This window comes from Phalaenopsis equestris, unplaced genomic scaffold (assembly GCF_001263595.1).
Source record: "Phalaenopsis equestris unplaced genomic scaffold, ASM126359v1 Scaffold197949, whole genome shotgun sequence".
NCBI lineage: Eukaryota > Viridiplantae > Streptophyta > Magnoliopsida > Asparagales > Orchidaceae > Phalaenopsis > Phalaenopsis equestris.
The window spans coordinates 1-23,825 of NW_018217894.1; the positions used below are offsets into that span (position 1 = coordinate 1).

Here is a 23,825-nt window from a genome sequence, read left to right on the forward strand (position 1 = left end):
GTAACACACTAATAAAACTTATCTTAAAATATGACTTGTAACAGGGATCATTTACAATTTGTTCAGGAGTAGTAGCGAACGATGGATCCTGCATGCTTTCCCGTCGCCACAATGCCCTTAAACATTATGTCCAATTTTTTTTCGAACTCCACTCAATTCCGCACTGCTTATATTTTTTGGTTGTTGGCATTGCGTGTAACATTGTATAGAAGGAGAGGGTTTAGACAATAACTAAAAAATATGAGAATAAACAAATTGAGAGTGTAGTTATTGCCTCTAATTTCTCAACCCACCTTTTGTAACTCACGAAACTGGTAACTTTGGATGAAGTTCAAAATTAAGCTCAACAAAATCTAGAAAATAAAAGGGCAAGCATGGCGAAATCCCATGATCATGTAGTTCACACAAAGGCCCATAATTCCCTATAGTATGGTTCAATATAGTTTATGTTATGATTTAGCTTTTATATCAATTATGATTTTTAGAAATTTCGTTTTAAGTTCATAAAATTTTGTTATCAAAACAACTAGGTAAAATATGAAAGATAAGGTGAGATTTGAATGGTTTTAGTATGATCAACCTAAGATGAATGGCTTCAAGATGTACCTATCCTTTTTAAGATGAATGTCTTCTTCTGATATGTATCTGTTTAACTTTTTACCTTCAATGTAAATAATAAATGCTACTTCAATACAATTGAAACAAAAAACTTTCTAATCAACTTTGAAATTGAACAGAAATATAGTTTTAAAAAGCTTTGTCTGAAATTCTATTAATGTTTAATCTTTTTCATTGGCAGGCTTTTTCTCCCGCTGTTATGCCATTACTATCACATATAAATCTCAAAGGAAACTTTCTGGATGGGGTTGCTCCTGATGATTTGTTAGATCTTTTAAGGGGATTCACTTGTTTACAGGAATTGGAGGTATCACTTATTTCTCTTTGTAGGCATGTGCAAACATGTATATACATAATTATGTGCATCATTTGTTTGTTTTTGGCCACATAAATTCAAATTTTATCTTGAACAAAATATGCTGACATGGACCTGTTATTCTTAACTTTTCTATGTGCACATACTTTATACAATTGTTACTCATATAAGCGTGTTTTACTTTATAGGTGGACATTCCGGGTCCACTCGGTAGCAGTGCATTGCGGATTATTGAATCTCTGCCTAGGTTATCTTCATTAAATGGCATCAATGCATCAAGCATCCGAGACAGTGGAAAGCTTGTTGTTGATTCTGCTCTTAAACCGCGTCTGCCTGATTTGACTTCTGCTCTAGTTGATAGGGTTATTAGTGCAATGTGGTTATATTTGATGACGTATAGACTTGCTAATGAGGAAAAGATCGATGAAACTTCTGTTTGGTATGTGCTTTAATCTTTGCTTGAATTTTTGCGGTTATTTTATTTTTCCTAATGCTATTTGAATCATCTACCAATGAATTGTGATAATATGGAGGTTATGACTGAACATTTGCAGTATCATTACCTTTAAAACAATTGGAGCATTTGTATTAGTTCTGTCATTTGATGAACGATTGGAAGATAAGTTCTCATCAACCATTTGAAAGTGATTCATGACAAGTAACATGTCATTGTTAAATTTTCCTTCTCCTAGAAACTAAATTAGCAACAGCGTCGTCTGTAATAACCTATTTTGAGAAATTGGCAACTTTTTTATTTTCGACAAGAAATGTATCCAAAAGTTTCCATCTCTTTGAATTTGATTGAAATAATTTTTTTAAATTTTACACAAGAAATCGATTAATTCCATATGAAATGCTATATGTAAATTATGAACGGATTGAGGGATATACAATTTGAAAGTTATAAGTTTTATTAAATTAATTAACCTAATTAACTCCTACGTAATTATCCCTTAATCCTCAAATCCATTTTTCACAACCGACCCTCTCCCATTTCAATCTAGTTGTTCGGTCGATTAGGACTGCTAAGCTTCGAAGTCCTTCCCTTCTCTCCCAAATTCCTCTCCTCTGCCTCTTTGCTCTCTTGCGATCCCTCCCTGTTCCTTCCACTCTCGGTGAGCAAAGTTGCAACCGTTGCTGCATTGCAGGGGCGGCGGGTACCAGGTGGGTCGAGCGGCACCATGGGAAGTCGCGATTCGCAATTCAGGGCTCTGTGGAAAATTTCGTAAGCACAAATCCCTTTATTTTTGAAGCTTTCATTTCCTTCCTCACCTTTCCAAATTAAATGTCTCATTTTTCGTGCATTTTTCCTTTCCAGTAGCCGTCAAATGTGTTGATTGATTGCTAGAAGCGTCAGAAGTCTCTTGTGAGCTTCCATAAGGGTTCTAGCTCGATATCAGCACAGGAGAGGTGTGATTGGAAGTGATGGAAATCAACTTCGACAGCTTTGGAAAAATAGATTTGTGCTGAGAAGCATCTTTTGAGGTAAGAATGTTACTTTTTGGGTTTAATTACTTTATGAGCCGAAAATGTATAAAATTACTCGTATTTTTATATATTCCTGGTTGTTTACCTGAGGCGACAAATTCGAGGCAAGCTGTAGAAGATCGTTGTAGGACAACTCCATAAATTTCAGTTAAAGAATCCTATGCTAATTTAAAAAGAATAATTGTATTCACGGAAATCACTTAGTTTTAAAGATTAATATGATATTTTATAGATTATTGACCTCAATATAAAGGTCATCGCAACCTTCAACTATCAAAGATTAAGACTTTAACGTGACAACTGGGTTGAGTAATTATATTTCTAAATTTCAGCAATCGTTTTTATTTTAAAATGTATGTTGATCTATATGTATGCTTTAGTTCAGTTGGACTTATATTGCAGTAGATTCTTTATATTATTAGATAAAAAACTTATTTATGACTGAAATGTTATAAAAAAAATGCATGCATGAGATGAATGATATTTATATAGACATTATATGTAAGATATACATGTAAGATATGCATGTAGGAAATATATGCATGATATGAATAAAAAATATGTATGAGATAAATATATGAATGATATAAAAGATATGTATGATGAATGATTGCACAATAGAGAAGTATGTATGTTAGTAGACTGCATAGAATTATTTCAGAATAATGTATGTATGAAGAATGAAATAACATTTATATTAATGCTTTTTTGTGCATGTTTAGAGCAGGATTTCACCACCTAATGGTTCAGAAATGGGACGTTAGTGTACTCGCGCGCGTAGAGTTTTCTACTATCCCAGATAATTGTGATGTTTACATTGCTAACCAATGTGCCGAAGAGATAATATTGGTCAGGAGCAGATACAGTTTTTCCCCTCTAAGCAATTGCGATGGGTAAATCGCTAAATGTTTGGCCGACGGAAGCCGATGGGGCAATATCGGTCAAGGGTGTTTTAGGTTTATTGACGGTGATCTTCACATAGAGACAAGAGTGTCTGTGAAGTATTAAGTAAAAGTAAAGTTGAAGTAAATGTTTATAGAAAATTGAGTATGTTCATTTAGAAAAAGGTCATTGATGCATGCATTAACATGTATCACATTGCTTATAAAAATATGAAAAATCAGCATATTATAAAATTTCTTACAAACCTGCATGTATATTAAGTTTTTTTTCTTTGCATTACTATAATTTAGAAGTGTGATTGCTCATGAGTTATCTTTAGACAACTCATTATATTGTTTTAATATTATTTTTAGGTTTTAAATATTTGAATAAGATGAATAGAAAATGAGAAAATATTTATAGGAGACGAGAACGACAAATAGAAAAGTACAAATTTTCACTTGTTAATTTTAATTGCTTTTTTTAGTGGCTCTTTCATGTATTATTTGAATATTAAATTGTTAATAATAAAATTAGAATAATAGAAATTTGATTTCTACCATTCGACCATTCGTCCCCTTCTTGATTAATTCCAAGTCTTGGGTCGGGTCGTGACCTAAGTGGTATCAGAGCAGAGATTTATATCGGAGCAAGAGGTTTTGATTAAATGATTTGAATTTTAACGAAGGAACCAATAGGATATTTGGATTAAGTTATAAATAGTATAAATTAAAAATTTTAATCGAGCATACTAAAATTATATGGTTGTTTTTTTTGTAGAATTATGGATGATCCGGAGGAAGATGTTAAAGATGAGAATATAGAATCTGTTGTATCTCAGAATATCACAGTTAGTGCTGGTGCTTTCTCTGATATGATGAATGTTGTAACGCAGTTGATTAAGAAATCTCAATCTCAAGCTAGTACCAGTGGAAAAGCACCAATGGATAAGCATTTGAAGTATTTTCAAGATATGAGACCGCCTTTATTTTCTAGAGCAGAAGGCCCAGTTAAACAGAAAATTGGCTATTGAGGTGGAGAAAATCATATCTGGTATGTCTTGTCCACCGGACAGGAGAGTTACCTTAGCCATTTTTGCTTTTGGGGGGAAAGCTAAAATGATAGTGGCAAGCTCATATACAAAATTTTGGAGGTAGAACTAGCCACTTGGTTCAGTGGGACGAGTTTGTGAAAATCTTTAGAGATTGGTTTGTACCACTGTCGGCTAGAGAACAAATGCAAGATAAATTCATTAGGTTAGTGCTAGGAGATTGATCGGTTATGCAATACGAAACGGAGTTTACTATGCTATCAAGGTATTCACCTAGTTGATTCTTAATGTAGAGGAGAAATGCCTCTGATTTCTTTCTGAACTGAAAGATTCGATTCGAAAACCACTTGTGCCACTTGGGATTGAAGACTGTTGAGTACTAGTGGAGAGAGCTAAGCGGGTGGAGATTGATTTACAACATACTCAGAAGCGTAGAGACATGCATAAGAGGAAGAGTTAAGAGGAAGTGATACCAATAGTTATTTCAGGCAGAAAGTCTAGTGGGAAGAAGATGAATTCGTCTTATGGTGGAGTTGTTAGCTAGATGGACATTAGCACTATACAACTTTGTTTTAAGTGTGTAAAGCAACATCGCAGTGAATGCCTACTTGAGTTGAAGGTGCGTTATTTGTGCTGACATCCTGGACATTAGAGGAGAAATTGTCGTAATTCTGTTTAGAAATTCACATCAGATGTTCATTCAGGAAGAGATCCGGTTCATAAGAATTTTTAGGAAATATCTACATTTAGAAGTGGTTAGCAGAGGATAGCAGAAGCTGATACTATGGCTCATAAGGAGCAATCAAGTCAAAACATCCGTCCAAGTGTTTATTCCTTAACCCATCAGAAACTGGAAGAACATATTGTTATTGATGCTGATACATAGAGTTTGATATGTTTTCGTTATAACTTGACAAGAAACAGATTTTTGTAATCACTTTTGTTTCATCTTCATAGTTGATGTGGAGTTCATGAATTTTGAGGACGACATTTTATGAGGGGAGATTGTAATAACCCATTTTGAGAAATCAGCTAAAATTTTTTTCCGACATAAAATTTGCCCCAAAGTTTCATCTCCCAGAATTTGATCGAAATAATTTTATTAAATTCTACACAAGAAATCGATCAATTGTATATGAAACACTGCATGTAAATTATAAAAGAATTGAGAGATATAAAATTTAAAAGTTATAAGCTTTATTAAATTAACTAACCTAATTAATTCCTACGTAATTATCCCTTAATCGTTAAATCCACTGTTCACAATCGACCCTCACACATTTTAATCTCATTGTTCGGTTGATTAGGGCTGCTAAGGTTCGAAGTCTTTCCGTGTCCTCCCGAATTCTCCTCTGCCTCTCTTCTCTCTCGCAAACCCTCTCTTTTCATTCCACTCTCGACGAGCAAAGCTGAGGCCCTTGCGGGCCGCAAATAGCAGGCGGGATGAGCGGCACAGAGAGAAGCTGCAATTCGTAATTTAGGGCTCTATGACAAACTTCGCAAGTACAAATCCCTCTTTCACGATACTTGAAGCTTTCATTTCCTTCCTCACTTTTCTGAATTGAAGTTTCGTGCATTTTTCCTTTCTGGTAGCCGTCAGAGGCATCGATTAAGTGCCTGAAGTGTCAAAAGTCTTTTGCGAGCTTCCATAAGGGTTCTAGCATAATATCAATGTATGAGAGGTCTGGATCGAGCTGATATAAAGTAAATTTGGGAGCTTTAAAAAGGCGAATCTGTGCCGAGAAGCTTATTTTGAATTAAGAATTACTTTTCGGGTTTAGTTACTTTGTGAGGTGAAAATGTATAAAATGCTAACATCTTTACAAATTTCAGCTTGTTTACCTGAAGTGACAAATTCGAGTCAAGCATGTAGAAGATCGTCCTAGGATAACTCCATAAATTTCAGGTAAAGAATCTTGTGCTAATTAAAAAAGAATAATTGCATTTACGGAAATCACTTAAATCTTAAAGTTTAATATGATGTTTTATAGGTTATTGAACTCAATATAAAAGTGACCGCAACCTCCAGCTAATTATCGAAGATCAAGTCTTTAGCGTGGCAACTAAGGTGAATATTTATATTTCTAAAATTCAGAACATCTTTATTTCAAAATGTATGTTGATTTATTTGTATGCTTTAGTTTAGTTAGATTTATTTTACTGTAGATTCTTCATATTGTTGGAAAAGTTATGTATGATTGAAAATCTATAAAAGATGTGCATTTATGAAAAATATGTATGAGATGAGTGATATTTAAATAAACATTATATGTAAAATAGACATGTAAGATCGACATGTAGAAAAAATTGAATGATATAAGTAAGAGATAAGCATGAGATAGATATATTAATGATATTAAAGATATGCATGATGAATAGTTGCATAACAAGGAAGTATGTATGTTAGTAAATTGCATAGAAATGTTTTTGAATAATGTATGTATGAAGAATGAAATAACTTATATATAAATGATTGTATGTGCATATTCAGAGGAGGGTTTCACCCTATAATGATACAGGCAGGAGACACCAATGTATTCGCGCACATAAAATTTTGTACCACCCCAGAGATTTGTGTTAGTTCATTAACCGTTGTGCCGCCGAGTTAATATCAGCTAGAGACGAGTAGACTAGAGATTTCCTCCCCAGATAATTGTGATGTTTGCATTACTAATCACTGTGCTGATGACGTAATATCGACCAGGGGCAGGTAAAACCTTTCCACTCTAGACAATTGCGATTTGTAGATCACTAATTGATTTGCCGACGGGGCAATATCGACCAAGGGTGTGTTAGGTTTGTTGATGATAATCTTTGCACAAAGATAGATGTGTATATAAAGTATAAAATAAAAGTAAAGTTAAAATAAATATTTATAGAAGATTGAGTATGTTCATTTAGAAAAAAAGAGACATTGCTGCATGGATTAACATATATTAGGTTGCTTATAAAATTATGAATGATCAACATACTATAAAATGTTTTTATAGACCTGCATGCGTACTGAATTTTTTCTCTTGGATTGCTGTAGTTAAGAAGTGTGGTTACTTCTGAGTTATCTTTAGATAACTCACTATGCTGCTATAATATTATTTTTAGGTTTTAAATCTTTGAGCAAGATGAATAGAAGATGAGCAAATGTTTACAAAAAATGAAGAAAACAAACAAAAATGTACAAATTTCTACTTGTTAATATTAATTGTTTTCTTTAGTGGGTCTTTCATGTATTATTTGAATGTTAAATTCTTAGTAATAGAATTATCATAGAAAAGATTTGATTTCCACCGTCTGATCGTTATTTCCCGTTTTGGTTAATTCTAAGCCCCAGGCTGGGTCGTGACAACATTATCCAAATTTTTTGTTTTGATTTTTATTTTCAATCTTTATTCTTCATTATTTTTTACTAGTGTTGTACATGTTATTACTTAGGGCCTATTTGGGACAACTTAAAGCAGTGAGCGGCGTTTTTTGAAAACGCCGCCGCATTATTTGTTTTTCACGTTTGTATAGCTTTTTATCAACCACCGTTTCATTTTTTTTAATAACGTCGCCCGCGGGATCATCCCCGCCGGCGGCGTTTTTCGTTGCGTTTACTCCCTTATTCCTCCGCTGCCCTCGTGCGATCAAAATTTTTCTCCTTACTTCCTCGATGGATTCGTAGAGCTTTAGAAATAGTCAGTGATCCCACAAAAGCGACGGAGCAAAGAGATAATGACGATTCCCAAACTGAAACTCTTTCCTATATGTTAACCAGAAAGAAACCAAAATCCACAGATCTCTAATCCATGGAGAAGCCGGATCAAGCAGCTCCCGACCCTCTCATTCCTCCACCACCGCTGCCTCCGCCCCCGCGTCGGCGGTCCTTGCTGACCGCCGTCTCCAAACTTCCTTCTGCCACTGCGGCTGCTCCTCACTGATCCATCCCTCCTTTCTCTCTGCCACATTAGCTTTATTCCTCGTCGGCGCCACTCTTTTTCTCCTTTGGCCCTTCAATCCCCATCTTAGAGTCGCTCGCATCAGCGAACGATTCCTTTTGACACTGTTATAGAAGATCTTGCCAGGCGATCGATTCCTTTTGACACTGTTATAGAGATCAGGGGGCTTCTGCACTTTCTATTTCTTGACATCCCTTATGGGATAAAATGTGAAGCAGATTTGAAGCTCCAAGATGATCGACTTATGGGTATAAAATGTGGAATTAGATTCTCTACTAGTTTTTTAGGCTGGTTTTAGTGGAGAGGTAAGTATGCATTGTTATGAATTGGAGGTCACGGGTTCTGAACTTGGGAATGATCTCATCACTTTTATGGAAGAAAGCAATGCACATCAACCTCCTCTTTAGTTGCAGCAACTGCATAGGGTAGTGTAAATCACAGTATGTACTATTTGCTATTTGCTGTTCCAGGTTTCTGAGTTTGGAGACATAGGCTCAACTATTTTCAATTCGAAGAAGTGAGTAGAATTGAGAGGGAAAAAAAAAACAACTATAGGACACACATATCAGTTAAATGCAACAAAATATTTTGAGAAAATATTTCCAAAGAACCTAATTTCTTCAAAGTGGAGGATTGACTTCAGGACATCTCAAGGAGGAAGTAATTGCACGTGCTCTTTTGTATTAATATGAAATGATTGCTAAAGAAAATAGTTGATATAATGATTACTAAAAAAAGCTAATTAATTTCTTTTCTTAAAAGGCAATTCATTTGGTATAATCGTTGGTTTTTTTTTTTTCATATTATTGTATTTTGCAAAGCACAAGCATGGTTATTTTTTTTACTTGTAGCATTGTATTTTGGTTTGGTGCTCTATAAATCTACCAAACATTATCAAAGAGAAAAGAAATGATTATTAAGGCAGGATAACCAAGAGTTGCCTCCATATTTACTCAATTTTTAGTACATTTCTTAAGCCTATGAAAGTAAAGGATGATGATTATTTGATGCAGAGAAAGTGCTATGAATATTTATTGGATGGAAAAGGAAATGGAGAATTCTGATTGATGATTAAGTGATAATTGGTTGTGATAAATTAGATATATTGGATCTATTATTTATATTATTTGGGATATGGCTTTGGTGTAACAACTAGAGTAGAAGTGAAATTGTTCAAATGAAAGGTGTCTTAAGCTGTTATATCGTAAGCGAATAAACAGGGAACAAAATTACAGTGAGACTCGGTGTATTATATTGATTTGAGTTTTTGAGTAACAAATTAATCATTAAGAACCAAAGAAAGGGGCCTAAACTGTGAAATTTGCGGTAGATATAGTAAAATAAGTAAGGATGTTAAGCAAAATGAATATGATTTGACATTATAGGAGAATAACCTATTGAGAATATTATAGAAAAACTAGAGAAAGTTAATATAAGCATGTATAATGACACTTAGAGTATGCACTAACAAATTGTGTAATATGCTTAATGTCGAAGAAATAGATAAAACAATTTTATTAGCTTAATATAGTTAATGTTATTAAAAGTTGTGCGTGTATATATATACACTAGAATTAAGACCATATGAGATGCCTACCAAATGATGGTGAAGGAAGACTTCTAAAGCCAATCTCATCTATGTTGCATGCGTCTTATGATGAGAATGATAATAAATTTCCTTTTTTTCTTTGAAGAATATATTATGCATCATCATCGCTAACCTTATAATTAATAATCTGAGGGTGGCTTTAGGAATCCTTTTTTTATTTATGTCGATTGTTACTTGTGGTTTAAACCTAATATTGATCACCTATAGCCATTTTTTTCATGCTATCTTAGGTATATCCTTTTTAATCATCCTACATGATTTATATACATTTGTAATAAAGTAAGAATATTTTAAAGAATTATTATAATAGAGGATTTGTTGGAATGACACCTATTAAAGACAAGGCAGTTGAAATCATTCTAGACGACCGCAAATCAGTTGTTTTCGAAACACACAAGCCAAACAACTTATTCAAAATCGGGGCAGAATGATCATTTATTCAGAATCAGCTGTTTTCCAAATACACAAACCAAACAGTCAGACAACTTATCCAGATCAGCTGCTGATCAGCAGCTAATTTGGATAATCAGCTTATCTGAATAAGCTGGATAAGCTGCAGCGGCCCCAAATAGTTCATCATTATTTTTTTGCTCTTTTAATACTGCTAATTATTTGGCTCTTTTAAATTTTGCCGTTTTCTGTAGGTTTCTCTTTGGAAAAGGATTTTATTAAGTTGATGTTATTTGTTATTCTCATGAGTGGTGATGTTTTTCTCCCTTTATTTTATTGCAATTTATATCTCCATGTTTGCCTATTTATATGCCCAACATATTCAATCAATAATAAGCTTAAATTTCTTTCCTTTCAACATGATATATGAACAAGAAATTCCTAGCCACCCCATCATTTGATCCCACTAACTGCACATTCCCACAATTCATGTGCCGTCACTCTACTACCTCGTTTCCCCCCATGTTGTTGCTTGCTTACTTGCCAACCTTGCCTTATATACCCACAACAACTCATCTTCTTTCGCGCCCATTGTCCTTTCATGCACTTGCATTATATGTTATGCTGCTCGTTACCATTCTTGCTTTTGCTTCCACTCAACGAGCTGCAGTCAATAATCTGACATATTTTCCCTTCACTATATCCATCATACATGATTAAGAGGACGCAATAGAGAAAAAGGATACATGTTGCCAGCCCCATTTAGGCTCCATTTAGTGGGATAAAGGTTTGTTGTTATTGTTTTTTCTCATACTTGATATTAATACCTCTTTTATCTATTGTGCATGATTTTAAACCTTTCTCAATCATCGATATTTCTATAAAATTTAAATGTTACCAATTACCTTCTATAGTCGAGGGCCTTTCATTTTTTTGGGGTTCTTATAACAAATTCTAACCTTGAAGCATCTCATTTGTTTACTAATGATATCACCTAATTCGCCAAATGACAGGCATTTGATTATGCCGTTTTTCTAAGGTTATTGAATACCTTTGAACCATTTTTCACACCCACATTCATGTTTCATGAGAATGCCAAGGCTTGTGAGATTTAATTTGTTCTTGGGAAGTAATATGTTTGAGGTATGTATTTTGAACTTTGACCTACTTTCCTTACAGCAGAGGTATTTGTTTATCCAAGATTATTAGAGTACACTACGGGATAGTGTGATGAGTTAATTCACTGCATAACTTTTACTATTGATTTTATTATCAGGAAATAACAAAATAAAGAGTTTTTGGTGGCTAAACTTTTCTTCAGCCTTTATTCATCTCGTCAACAATTATAATATCAAATCAGAGCATATTTCACAATTCCAAATCTTGCAATTTCTCGTTTCTATGATTTTTGGATAACTAATCTTCTATCTTATTATCTACCAAGTTTTTCTCACTTGCCCTCATTGCAAGGCTTTTTGGTGGTTACACTCGTGTTGGTCAAACTAATAACGGGCGTGGAAGAGGGTTCCTCCCATCTCTCTCTTATTCATGATCTGATTTTATTGTGGCTCAAATTTGGTTATCATCATATTGCCAAGAAAAGCATACTCTTAGACTGGCTGCTCTCATTAAGTTTTCTCTTATTATCACTTCTAAATTAGGTTCTGTCATACTCTCTGAGGAGGGCTATGATCGCTTGATTCATAACTTTCAGATCTCTATATCTGTTTCTAATGACATTTTGTCCGGTCATACTTCAACTACATCATCAAATATGCCTTAAAAATTGAATTTATTGCCTCTTTCTCTATAGCAAGTATTTGCATATTTTTTTACACTTTTCATGTGTCTTTATTCTTGTGGTTGTTGGATTCTACACTTTTCATGTGTCTTTATTCTTGTGGTTGTTGTTGATCCACTTGCACCCTCCACTCCCCTGCTCCTCCTTTCCGCTCTCTTTAGAAAAAGGTATAATGGGGCTCTTAAAAAATTTTCTCTGTGATGTTTTATATCTCATAATCTTTTAAAATTATTTATCCATCCAGTATCTTACTGATTGACATAATTATTTTGTAAACTTACATCCCATTCTTTTAGTTTTTTAAAATCTCAACTTGAAGAAGATGAATTGTGTAATTGTTGAACCAGTGGACTCTACTACTTGAAATTTTGTTTACCCTTTCCTCCATTATTATCTATTTTTATTGACATTGCTAGCTAGGTCATCTTTCTCACAACTAATTTCAAGATTTTGTTTTTATTTCTTCGTTTGTATTTAAATTTGACTATCATGTTTTTAAGATGAGTGAACATCATCATGCATTCTTTCCATTCTTTATATGCTGTTGTTGTGTTTCTCTTCCTTTTAAGTTAATTCACTTAAAAAGTTAGGGTCCTAATTGCTATCCTTAATCTTTTGGGCTTTTGTTACTTTGTTACATGTATTTATGATTTTTTCCAAGTTTCTTGGATTTACTTATTCAAATATTACTTGCAGGTTCTTTGTATATAAATTTGTCATTAAATAAGTTTTGAATTTTCTACCTTAATTGAAGCTTTACGAATTGATAATACTCTAGAATTTCTTGCTATATACTCTAAAATTTCTTGCTCTCTACTCTAAAATTTCTTGCTCTCTCAATCATGCACCTTTTGCTTTATTGATGGTATTGTCATCAAATTTCATACCCCTATACCTCACAAAATGATAGAACCGTTGAACATAAAAATTGAGACATCATTGTTGCTTAGATAATGATATTTCACATGAGTACACATTGTTATGGGGAATGTAATCTTGATTGTGTGCTATCTCATCAGTCATATCATTTGTCCATATCTCAATCACATCTCTCCATTTTCACTCTTTGTCCCCTTCAAGTCATTTATCCTTGCACCATAGATCGTTGGTTGCTGCTGCTGTATTCATGCATTTCAATCACAATAGAAACTCTTTCCCCATGCTATTCGGCGTATTTTATAGATTTTGCTGCCTTAGAGAGTCAGTTTATGAACCCTTTGCGTGTCACACCCAAAGTGCGACGAAAAATGATATTAGAGCATGGTTAGTAGATGAAAAGAATGATGAAAGCATGTTGGAACTAGAAGAAGTAAGAATTAGATCAAATATGAATTGATTTATACAGAATTATAAGTTGATGAATCTGGGGTGGGTAACCCTTATGACTTAAGATGTCACACGTGGACCAGAACTCAATTTTTAGGAATGCCTTCAGTGCAAATAAAGGGTGAAACTTCAGAACGCAGAATTGAGCAATCAGTAAAAACCCGAGTTTTTGCAATTACTTATCAGAAAGCCATAGAATCTGAAGAAGTGGTTACATGTACACTCCTAATTCAAGATCAACCTGACACCGTTCTATTCGATTTTGGTGCATCACATTCTTTTATGTCTGATGAGTTTGTTGCCAATTTACATGTTGACATTATATATTTTACTCATGCTTTGCATGCTATTATACCATTGAGACATAATTTTTATGCCAATAGAAAATGTGCAGTGCATGTTCATATTCATGATAAGAAGTTGCCAACGGAGTTGATTATCATACCAATTCAGATTTTTGATGTCATTTTGGGAATGGATTGATTGGTAAATCATTTAGCTATAATTGAATGCTGGAAAAAGGTGGGTGAAGCTAAAATTACTTGATGAAAAACCTTTTCATATCTTATGTGATCAAAATGCACAATCTTCCTTGATTAGTGTAGTAAAAGTTTGAAAATGTTTGCGAAGTGGCAAACTAGTATTTTTGGCAAAATAAAAAATGTTGAATAAAGATGTACAAGAATTGAAAAATATCTCAGTAGTTTTTTAGAATTTTCTGATGTATTTTTTGAAGAATTACAAGGTTATCGTCGGAACGAGAAGTTGAATTTAGTAATGATGTGCAGCCAAGAACATCTGCAATATTCAAATCTTCTTACAAGATGGCTTCGAAGGAAGTGCAAAAGTTGAAATGTCAGTTGCAAAAATTGATAGACAAGGGTTTACCAGATCAAATAATTCACCTTAGGGAGTATCAATATTGTTCACCATTCTTTGACCATTGGTTATAGAAAGTTCAACAAGGTGAAAATCAAGAACAAATATTTTTTGCCTAGGATCAATGATCTATTTGATCAGTTAGAGGGTGCAACTGTATTTCCTGATTTGATCTGAGATCTGAATATCATCAGGTAATGGTCAAGGAGACAGATATAACTAATACAACTTTTCGGACTAGATATGATCATTATGAATTCTTAGTTATGTCGTTTGGTTCAACTGATGGCTCCTACAATTTTCATGGACCTGATGGATCTAAACTTTAAGCTGTATGCAGATCAGTTTGTTATTATTTTTATTGAAGACATTCTGATTTATTCAAGATTTGATGAAGATCATGCTAAGTATTTGAAGATAGTTTTCGAACAGCTGAGACAAAAAAAACTATATGCAAAAAATTTTTAAATGTAAATTTTGACTGCGGAACATTGCATTTTTGGGACACATTACCAATGGTCAAGAAATTTCAGTAGGTCTTCAGAAGGTGAAGACAATTGTGCAACGACCTAATCTAAAGAATGTTATAGAGGTACGTAGCTTTCTTGGTTTGACAGTATATTATAGGAGGTTCGACAAAGGTTTTTCACAAAAAAACTATGTTGTTATCTAAGCTGATGAGAAAAGATGTTCAGTTTGAGTGAATTGCAGATTGTGATCATAGTTTTCAAGAGTTGAATAAACATTTGACCACTGTACGAGTGTTAGCTTTTCCATCAGGCACAGAAGGATTCCATATTTACAGTGATGCATCATTAAGAAACTTGGGTTGTGTTTTAATAAAGAATAAAAAAGTGATAGCTTATGCATCCAGACAGTTGAAGCCGCATAAAAGAAATTATGTAACGCATGACTTGGAGTTAGCTGTGTTTGTGTTTTATCTTGAAATTTGGCGACCTTTTTTGTATGGCACAAAATGTGAAGTCTTTACTGATCATCAAAGTCTGAAGCACATTTTCACACAAAAAGAGCTGAATTTGAGGCAACGAAAATGGTTAGAGTTGATCAAGGACTTTGATCTAAATATGCAATATTGTCCTAGCCGAACAAATGTAGTTGTTGTTGCATTAATCCATAAATCCACAGGTAGTGCAAACTGGATTCTTATTCAGAGGCCAGAGTTGATTAAAGAAGTTGATGCTTTACAGTTGAAAGTTAGAAGATCAGGTGGTGGCATAGTGCATTTACATCAATTGACAGTGCTATCTACATTAATTGATATAATTAAAGTAGCTTAGAAAGATAATATTTAGTATCCAAAACTCAAGCAATTTCAATCAAAAAAGATGATTGATATGATTGTTGATGAAGATGACATTATCAGATATAAGCTGCAGTTATGAGTACCTGTTGATTCTGATTTAAGAAAGGAAATTTTACATGAAGTTCATCGTTCAAAAGGTTGAGCATCAAACATCCAGCGAATTACTACAAGTATTGCCAATACCTGAATGAAAATGAGAAGAAATTGCTATGGATTTTGTTATGGGATTTTCTTGATTCTAACAGAGTCACATAATATTTGGGTCATTATTGACAGATTAACCAAGTAAACCCACTTTTTGTTTATTGGACAAACAAATTCAGTGAAAAAGCTGGTCAAATTGTATATAAAAGAAATTATCAGATTGTACGATATTCCAAAAATTAAAGCTTCTAACAGAGAGGAAAGATTTACGTCCAGATTATGGAAAGAAATTCAATAAAGTTTGGGTACAGAGTTTCATTTCAACACTGCATTTCATCCACAAATTGAAGAACAATCAGAAATGAAAATTCAAGTATTGAAAGGTCTGTTAAGGCTTTGTGTTCTCGATCTTGGAGGAAGATGGGGAAGATTACATTCCAATGATCGAGTTTGCTTACAACAATTTCTATCTATCTAGTATCATAATGGCTTCTTATGAAGCACTGTATGACAGTAAGTGCATAACTCTACTAAGTTGAGTCGAAGTTAGGGAATGTCAAATACTAGGTCCCAAGCTAGTTGATGAAGCCACAGAGAAAATCAGATTAATTAGAGATAAATTGAAAGCTGCTTAGGATCAATGACAAAAATATTATGACCCTAAGCATAAATTAGTAGAATTTGAAGTTGGAGATTTCGTATTTTTGAAAGTCAAGCCAATAAAAGGTACAACTAGATTTGATCAAGGAAGCAAATTGTGTCCTAGGTTTATTGGTTCTTTTGAAATTATAGAAAGAATCAGTTCAGTTGTCTATATATTAGCGTTACCTGTAGATATGTCAGATATACACAATGTATTCCACATTTTAATGCTGAGAAAATAGATTTCAAATTCAGAACAAAAGATTTCTTCTGAAGAAATTGAAATACAGAAAAATTTAATATATATTAAAAAGTTTGAAAATATTTTACCAACTGATATTAGGAAGCTCAAAACAAAAGATTCCTTTCATGAAGATAAAGCGGAAGCACAAACCTTAAAATAAAGCTACTTGAGAAAAAGGAAGACATGCTACTGAAATATCCCTTCCTATTCAAGTAAAGTAAAAAATTTTGAGGACGAAATTTTTAAAAGGATTGGAGAGCTGTAACGTCCAAATTTCAAGATACCTGGTAAAGTTCAGCAAAATTGGTAAAGTACCCCAAAATTTTCATCTCCCAGAATTCGATTGAAGTAATTTTATAAAACTCTATGCATGAAATAAATCAATTCCATATAAAACACCATATGTTAATTATTTGAACTGAATGAGAGATTTAAAATCTAAAAGTTAAAAGTTTTACTAAATTAATTAAAACCTAATTATATTTCCTAATCTCCCTAATCCCGTCTCCCTTACTGTAGCCAACCGCCTCACGCCTTTTATTCTCTTCGTTTGGTCGAATAGGGAGTCTCGAGTTTCGAACTCCTCCCCTCGGCCTCTCTTCTCAAACGCAATCCCAATTCTTCCTCTCCTTCACACGTCTGCTGCTGCTCAACAAAAGCAGAGACTGTGACCCTTGCTATAGTTCAAGGGTCGCGAGCTAGCAGACGAATAGAGCGCCCACCTGGGAGCTGCAAAACACGATCTAGAGTTCCGGGGTAATTTCTGCAATTACGAATCTTTCTTTCACATTATTTGAGACTTTTATTTCCTTCCTCACCCTTTCATTTTGACATTTGCCTATTTTTTCATGCTTTTCTCGTTTCCGATAGCCGTAGGAGAATAGCCGTAGGAGGTGCCATAATCGTATGGGAAGCATCAAAATTAGGTTGAGAGCTTTCATATGGGTTCTTACATGATATTAATGAGGGGGAAGTGAATGTTAAGTTGTTAGGAAGTGTTGGGGAGAAATTTGGTGTTTTGGGAAAAGACAAATTTATGCCAAGAAACCCTTTTGTGGTATGTTTTGGCAAATAAAGTACATTTTTGGGTTAATGCATTTTATGAGCCAAATTTTATGAAACTTTCCTTTGTCTGTGAGCCCCAAGTTGTCCATAGGAGGCGGCGAGCTCGAGACAAGCGTGTGGGCACTTGTCATAGGGCTACCCCATCAAGTCAAGTGAAATAATATTGTACTAATATAAGAAAAATAATTTTCTATAGGTTTTTATATCATTTCTGTTTTGACACATGCATTTAGAATTTATGCATTTTGTGAATGGATACCTAAAATTGAATGTATAAATACACGTTTGCTTTCCTTACGATATATGTAATACTATGATTAGACTATGCTACATGTAACTATGCTTATGATATGAATTTCTTGTAGGTATTCATTTATTATATTTCATGTCTATGATGCATGCAATTCCTTATAAATGCTTGGTACATTTAAATGTCACAATGAATGCATGTGTATGCTATTAAATGAGTGCTTGCAAATACAATATGCAGGGATATAATATTCAAGACTCCTGATATTTATATGGTGACAAAACTCTGTGAACCATTAGAATTAGGTGGCGACAGAACATTAGAGTACCGCATGTATCAGGGGGACTATTGATAACCGCTATATTGAGGAAAATCCAACCCTTATCAATATTTTATATGGCCTTTGGGGCAGGGTGAAAATTTATGATAAGATGACATGGAAATAGTTGAACTTTATACATTAAACAAGTGACATTACTATGAAATGACCTTTATAAAATGACATTGTTATGATTATACATATGATAAACAGTTTATGAACATGCTTATGGGCATGCTTTTGATTATACTTATGATTTCCTGCTTTAGACCTATATGTTATAATGCAATTTTAATTTTTATACTATATGTTTTCTTTTAATGTTCTCTACCATGCTAGCATGTTATTACTTGTGTGTGTGGACCAATTGTGAAAGAACATGGAAGTTGTTGATCGTTGTACATTAAACAAGTAACATTGCTATAAAATGATTTTGCTATGATTACATGTGATAAACAACTTATAAACATGATTATGAATATGCTTTTGATTATACATATGATTTTATACTTACGATCTACACTTTATATTGCAATCTTGATTTTTATATTCTCTGTTCTCTTTTCATATTCAATACCATGCTAGCATGCTATTAATTGTGTATGTAAACATGTGCAGTTTCCTACGAGCATGCATGTAGTTTTTTTTTTCATTTATAAAATCTAATGTTAGCCCTGATTATTTCTCTGAGCTCTTTGTTGCTCATTTTTTGTTGTTGCCTTTCAGGTAGAGTCAATGAGCATCGGGGTGAGTAGCAATGTGTGTCTTTGTCACGATAGTTTTGGGAGCTTGAAATATATTGGATTTTAGCAGCTCTGTATAATTTTTATTTTTTGGATGATATGATTTCCATGTTTTTGAGTATGTATATGAAATACAATGTATCACGTATGTTGTGGCAATTTGGTTAGACTAATTCATCACTCACTAGGTCCTGTTTATAAAAGTTAGGACGAGTGCTGGTGAGAGTTGATCTAAGTAAATTGTCAGTCTCTGCCGCATCACAATTGATTCTACCAAGGGGGTTAGTTGGGATTTGACATTGCATGACATACATTGCATGACATTTATATACTTTCATTGATAAAATAATTTGTGAGAATATATTCTTTTCTCCCTCCACCATTGGGCCATCCTCACCACTATTTTCTCTTCCTCAAAACTCTTTCCACCTCAACACCTATAAGTAAACTTCCAATGACCTCAAACTCCATCCATGCCAATACCTCCAACAACTTTTTCATATTCAATTGAGCATTCATAGTTGATTGGCCATTTAACCTATTTTGACCTATTGCATTTTGATAGAAATTATAACATAATGCTCATTTTATTCATTCCTACATTTCATTTTATTATGTTTTTCCCTCAGTTTTGTAAATTTCCCTTGGTTTTGTCGTTTGTATCTATTTCTAGAACACTAAGATGTGCTAAGAAAACCTTTATGGAAGCAGGCTATGGATGTTGGGATGGATGCTTTTCTTAGTCAACATATGTGGGATTTGATTTTAGTTACTTTTCGATGGGCGTTCATTATTAAATTTCATTTTAATGGCCTGACCAATTGCAGCAAAGTATATTTGGTTTTCAAAGTGTTCTCTAAGGTATGTGGGATAGACGATTTTGACATTCTTTCCCAGATCGCAAGACTGTTTTTTTTTTTTTTGGGGTGTATGGACGTCAATCAATATTGCATTATGCAATATATGGACATAAGCAATTCTTTATTTCTTGTGACATGCAAGATGCAACTTATATGAATTAACATCCTTGGCATGTTTCTCAATGAAAGAATTACGTGCGTGTATTTAGGAAAACTATCCATAGCCGTAAAATCCATGAGCCTTTTTTTGACCAACTTTGTAAAGTATATACTAAGTTTAATCTTTACATCAATATAAATTAATTTTATAAGAAAATAAATCGCCACAGTTATGGAGATTTTTTTTTTAGTTATTGTGTGATAAAAAAAATCCTCAATAACAGAGAAAAATTAAGTCTTGACTCTAAGATTATCGAACACAAATAATATAGAAATGATAAGAGACAATATTTTTATGTGTAAATCCCAAAAATGAGAAAGCTATGACGCTTGGCCAGATAATTGAAATTATAGAGTTTTATTCTTCCACGTCAACGGGAGAAGATGAAATTATAACACATGTTATTTTATTGTTATAATAAAGGTTTTTGGATGACACTGCCAATTACGTGATGATGATTAGGTAACAATAGTCTGTAGACATTATTAACTAATAACAACTAGATGAAAATAATTGGGCTACATCAACTATTGGTGGTTGTTAGTGACAATTGTTAATGCTTGTTAGCTTTATGCTCTCTCTACGAGTTTTGATTTAGTTCTCAACTCTCCCTCTCTCCCCCATCATTTAGAGAATAGGGGGTCCCACACTTTGTCCACAGTTTTCTTAGAGCGGCCAAAATTCCAAAGTACTCTATCGGACGGTTCATATTAATTCTTTTGATCATAAATTAATTTTTTAAATTTATGTACTTTGATAACCTTAAAATTTAGTGATATAGGGCCTGTTTAGTTTCTCTCATCGAAATGCTCTATTTGACTATAAGCATGTCAATTTTAAAGATCGATTGAATTTTCAGTTAATAATTTCATGCTTCCAATTGTAATTTAAGGACAAATTTTTTTTGGTCTTGTGCTTGTTCTGTCGAGACTTTAGTTTGACTAAAACTTTGTTGAAATTAGAACTTGGATGGTCTTGAAATTGACTAAAAGTGATCTCATCTAAAATGCCATCAAGATTTGTGCCTGTTTATGTAGAAATTTTGTTAATATATTAATAATTGTTTTAAATTTAATTTACTTTATAATAGTTTATATATTTATCATATGTGGTTATTTAAATGATGAAATTGATAAATCGTTTTCATTTTGATAATTTGATCAGTTAAAAATATTATTATTTATAACATAATTCATATATAATTAGTTTCATCCATTAAAACAGTATATTTAAATTATATTAATAAATAAAGCCACATCTTATTTTAATGAAAAAAATTGTTAAATTTAGCTTCAGGATTAATCTACTCCAATTAATAGATTAGTAAATAGAAATTTTTTGATTTGATTTTTTTTTTACATTAATTAACTGTAGTATGACTTAATAACTAAAAATTTTAAAATTTATTTAATAGTTTCATTTTTTAATTCATTTCTGATTATCATATGTTAGATTTTAATGATAGAAGGTGTCTTTTAAATTTTTAAAATTAAATTTAATATTAATTTAAATATTTAATAATGAAAATTGAAAATGATAGTTAAATTAATCAACTATGTTAACAATTCACAAAAACTGCAAAAAAAGAAAAAAAGTGAAAAAACTGCAAAAAAAGAAAAAAGTGTATGCCATATATGAATGGATTTGATATCTGATTTATTTGATACATAATATTTGACTTTTTAAATGATAATTCTTAAGTATACTTTTTTTTCTTTTTTACCCATCGAAGTAATAGCAAATTCGCAATTCTGGTACAGGCTCTATTTTGAAGTACAGCTTTCTTATTTTTTTGGAGTTTTGGAATAAATTTTCTTTTTCTGTCATTTGATTATACTTTGACTAAATAATGTAAATTTTATATTCTCTGAAATCCAAAATATTTTCCATTTTTCTAATTAGCTTAGTTTCAGATTTCCGGTTTAAGATCAATCAGTTTTTAGTATGCAATCTCATCTTTGAAAAGTGCAATTATTAGTGTTGTCACAGCTGCTTCGCTAATTCTGTTCCTAAATTTGCTTGCTAACAGCAATAAAATGGTTCCTTTAAAAAATCACCTGGTTAAGTTTTGAGCTACATTTTCCACGTAGGTATGTTATGGATGAATTAGGTTCAGCCTTACGACATAGTGAGATGGCAAACTTCAGAGTAGCACCTTTTCTTTTCATGCCAGACGGAAAGCTTGAATCGGCTATAAGGTATTTCTCTTTCTACATTTTTCTGCTACTCTACTTTGGCCTTTTGGCTTTATTTCCGTTTTTGTTTTTAGTTCTTTTACTTTTTGTTTAACCATATAATCATTGTTATGGAGATACCTATATGCATGCATTTTGAATTTCAATGGAGACTAGGGATTTCTTCACAAAACTTTTATGATTCGTGAGGTAATAGTTTATTTTTGTTCTTGATGATGCTAATGCTTAGAGTTTCAAAACCATGGGAAGGTTTCATCAGTTTGAAAACATACAATATGCATTGTTTTTTTAATTATTTTTTTATAGAAATGCATGCAAAAGCTATTATTCATTTGCTACATCAGTGGGATGGGATTTTGGAAGATGTAGATTCAAAAAGGGACATTTTATAGAAAAAAATGTCAGCTCGACTTGTTGTGATATTACGTACTGCCAGTGTAGGCGGCCGTTCTTGCCTTGGATTCGGTTGTTGGTAAAGCGGTATTAGTTCTTTAGTTATTATCATCTGTTGAAACGAGTGAGAAGTTAGGATGATGAAAACAATTTTAAAAATTGATTTTTTGAATTATTAGAACAAATACCAACTATAATATACAATTTTAATGAGTGCTATACTAATAATTATCATGCAAAATTATCATAAGATAAACTGATCTAGGCGCGACATTAATTTGGATTCTTTTGCCGGCCAAGAATTAAATTCCTTGTTTCTTTAAAGGTTTAAAACCTTTTTTTTTCCTTAAAACATAACTTGAGTAATTTTATCTTTAATTGCTTAAAATCTAATATATTAAAGAGGGATGATTTATGTTATTTGTCCAAGTCACAACAGAGTTAAAATGCAGTTTTAATTGAGAAGATTACTTTTTCTCTTCTATTCTTTGTCCCTTTCCGTCAATGTGTAGTAATTTTCTGGCCATTCTTACTTTATTCACTTATTTGCATAAGATGCAATTCTTAAACTTTGAAAGTCAACAAAGAATATTATTTTGATTGCTCGGATTGCTTGTCTAATTGATGTGCTTTGATGCATGGTTGATGCTTGCTAGCATTCTTTTATTATGGAATATTTGCAGCTATTCAGTGTTGTGGCCAACTCGAGATGTCAATTATGGGGATGAATGTACTCGTGATTTCTTGTTTGGCATTGGAGAGGAAAAACAACGTTCTGCTAGACTTACAGCATGGTTCCATACGCCTGATGGTTATTTTATTCAGGTGCTTGTGCATGGTTCTTTCCCTTTGATTCCATAATTCGTTACATGATACTAGAAGTTCTTTTTATGCTTTCATTTTCAACAGGAGTTCAAAAATTACAAACAACAACTTGAATCAAATGGACATTGTCCTACTAATAAAGAGCCTCCTATAACCAAAGGTATACTTCCAAGTAGCGGGCATCCTCTCTATGTATATACAGACATAATACAAGTAGAAGAATTTTTAAGCCGCCCAGAGTTTATTCTAAGTGAGTGTTTCTAGATGCTCTTCATGCATATACAAATTTACTTTTTAGATGATCTTTGACATGCTCTATGTTTGTTTTTTTCTTTTCTTATTCTTTTTTGGTGAATGCATATATCT

At 32.9% G+C, this 23,825-nt stretch overlaps 1 pseudogene; it reads left to right on the forward strand.

The window, feature by feature from the left end:
* The first annotated feature begins 799 nt into the window (after window positions 1-799).
* The window catches only part of LOC110035504, a 33,711-nt pseudogene continuing 10,685 nt past the window's right edge, over window positions 800-23,825 (forward strand).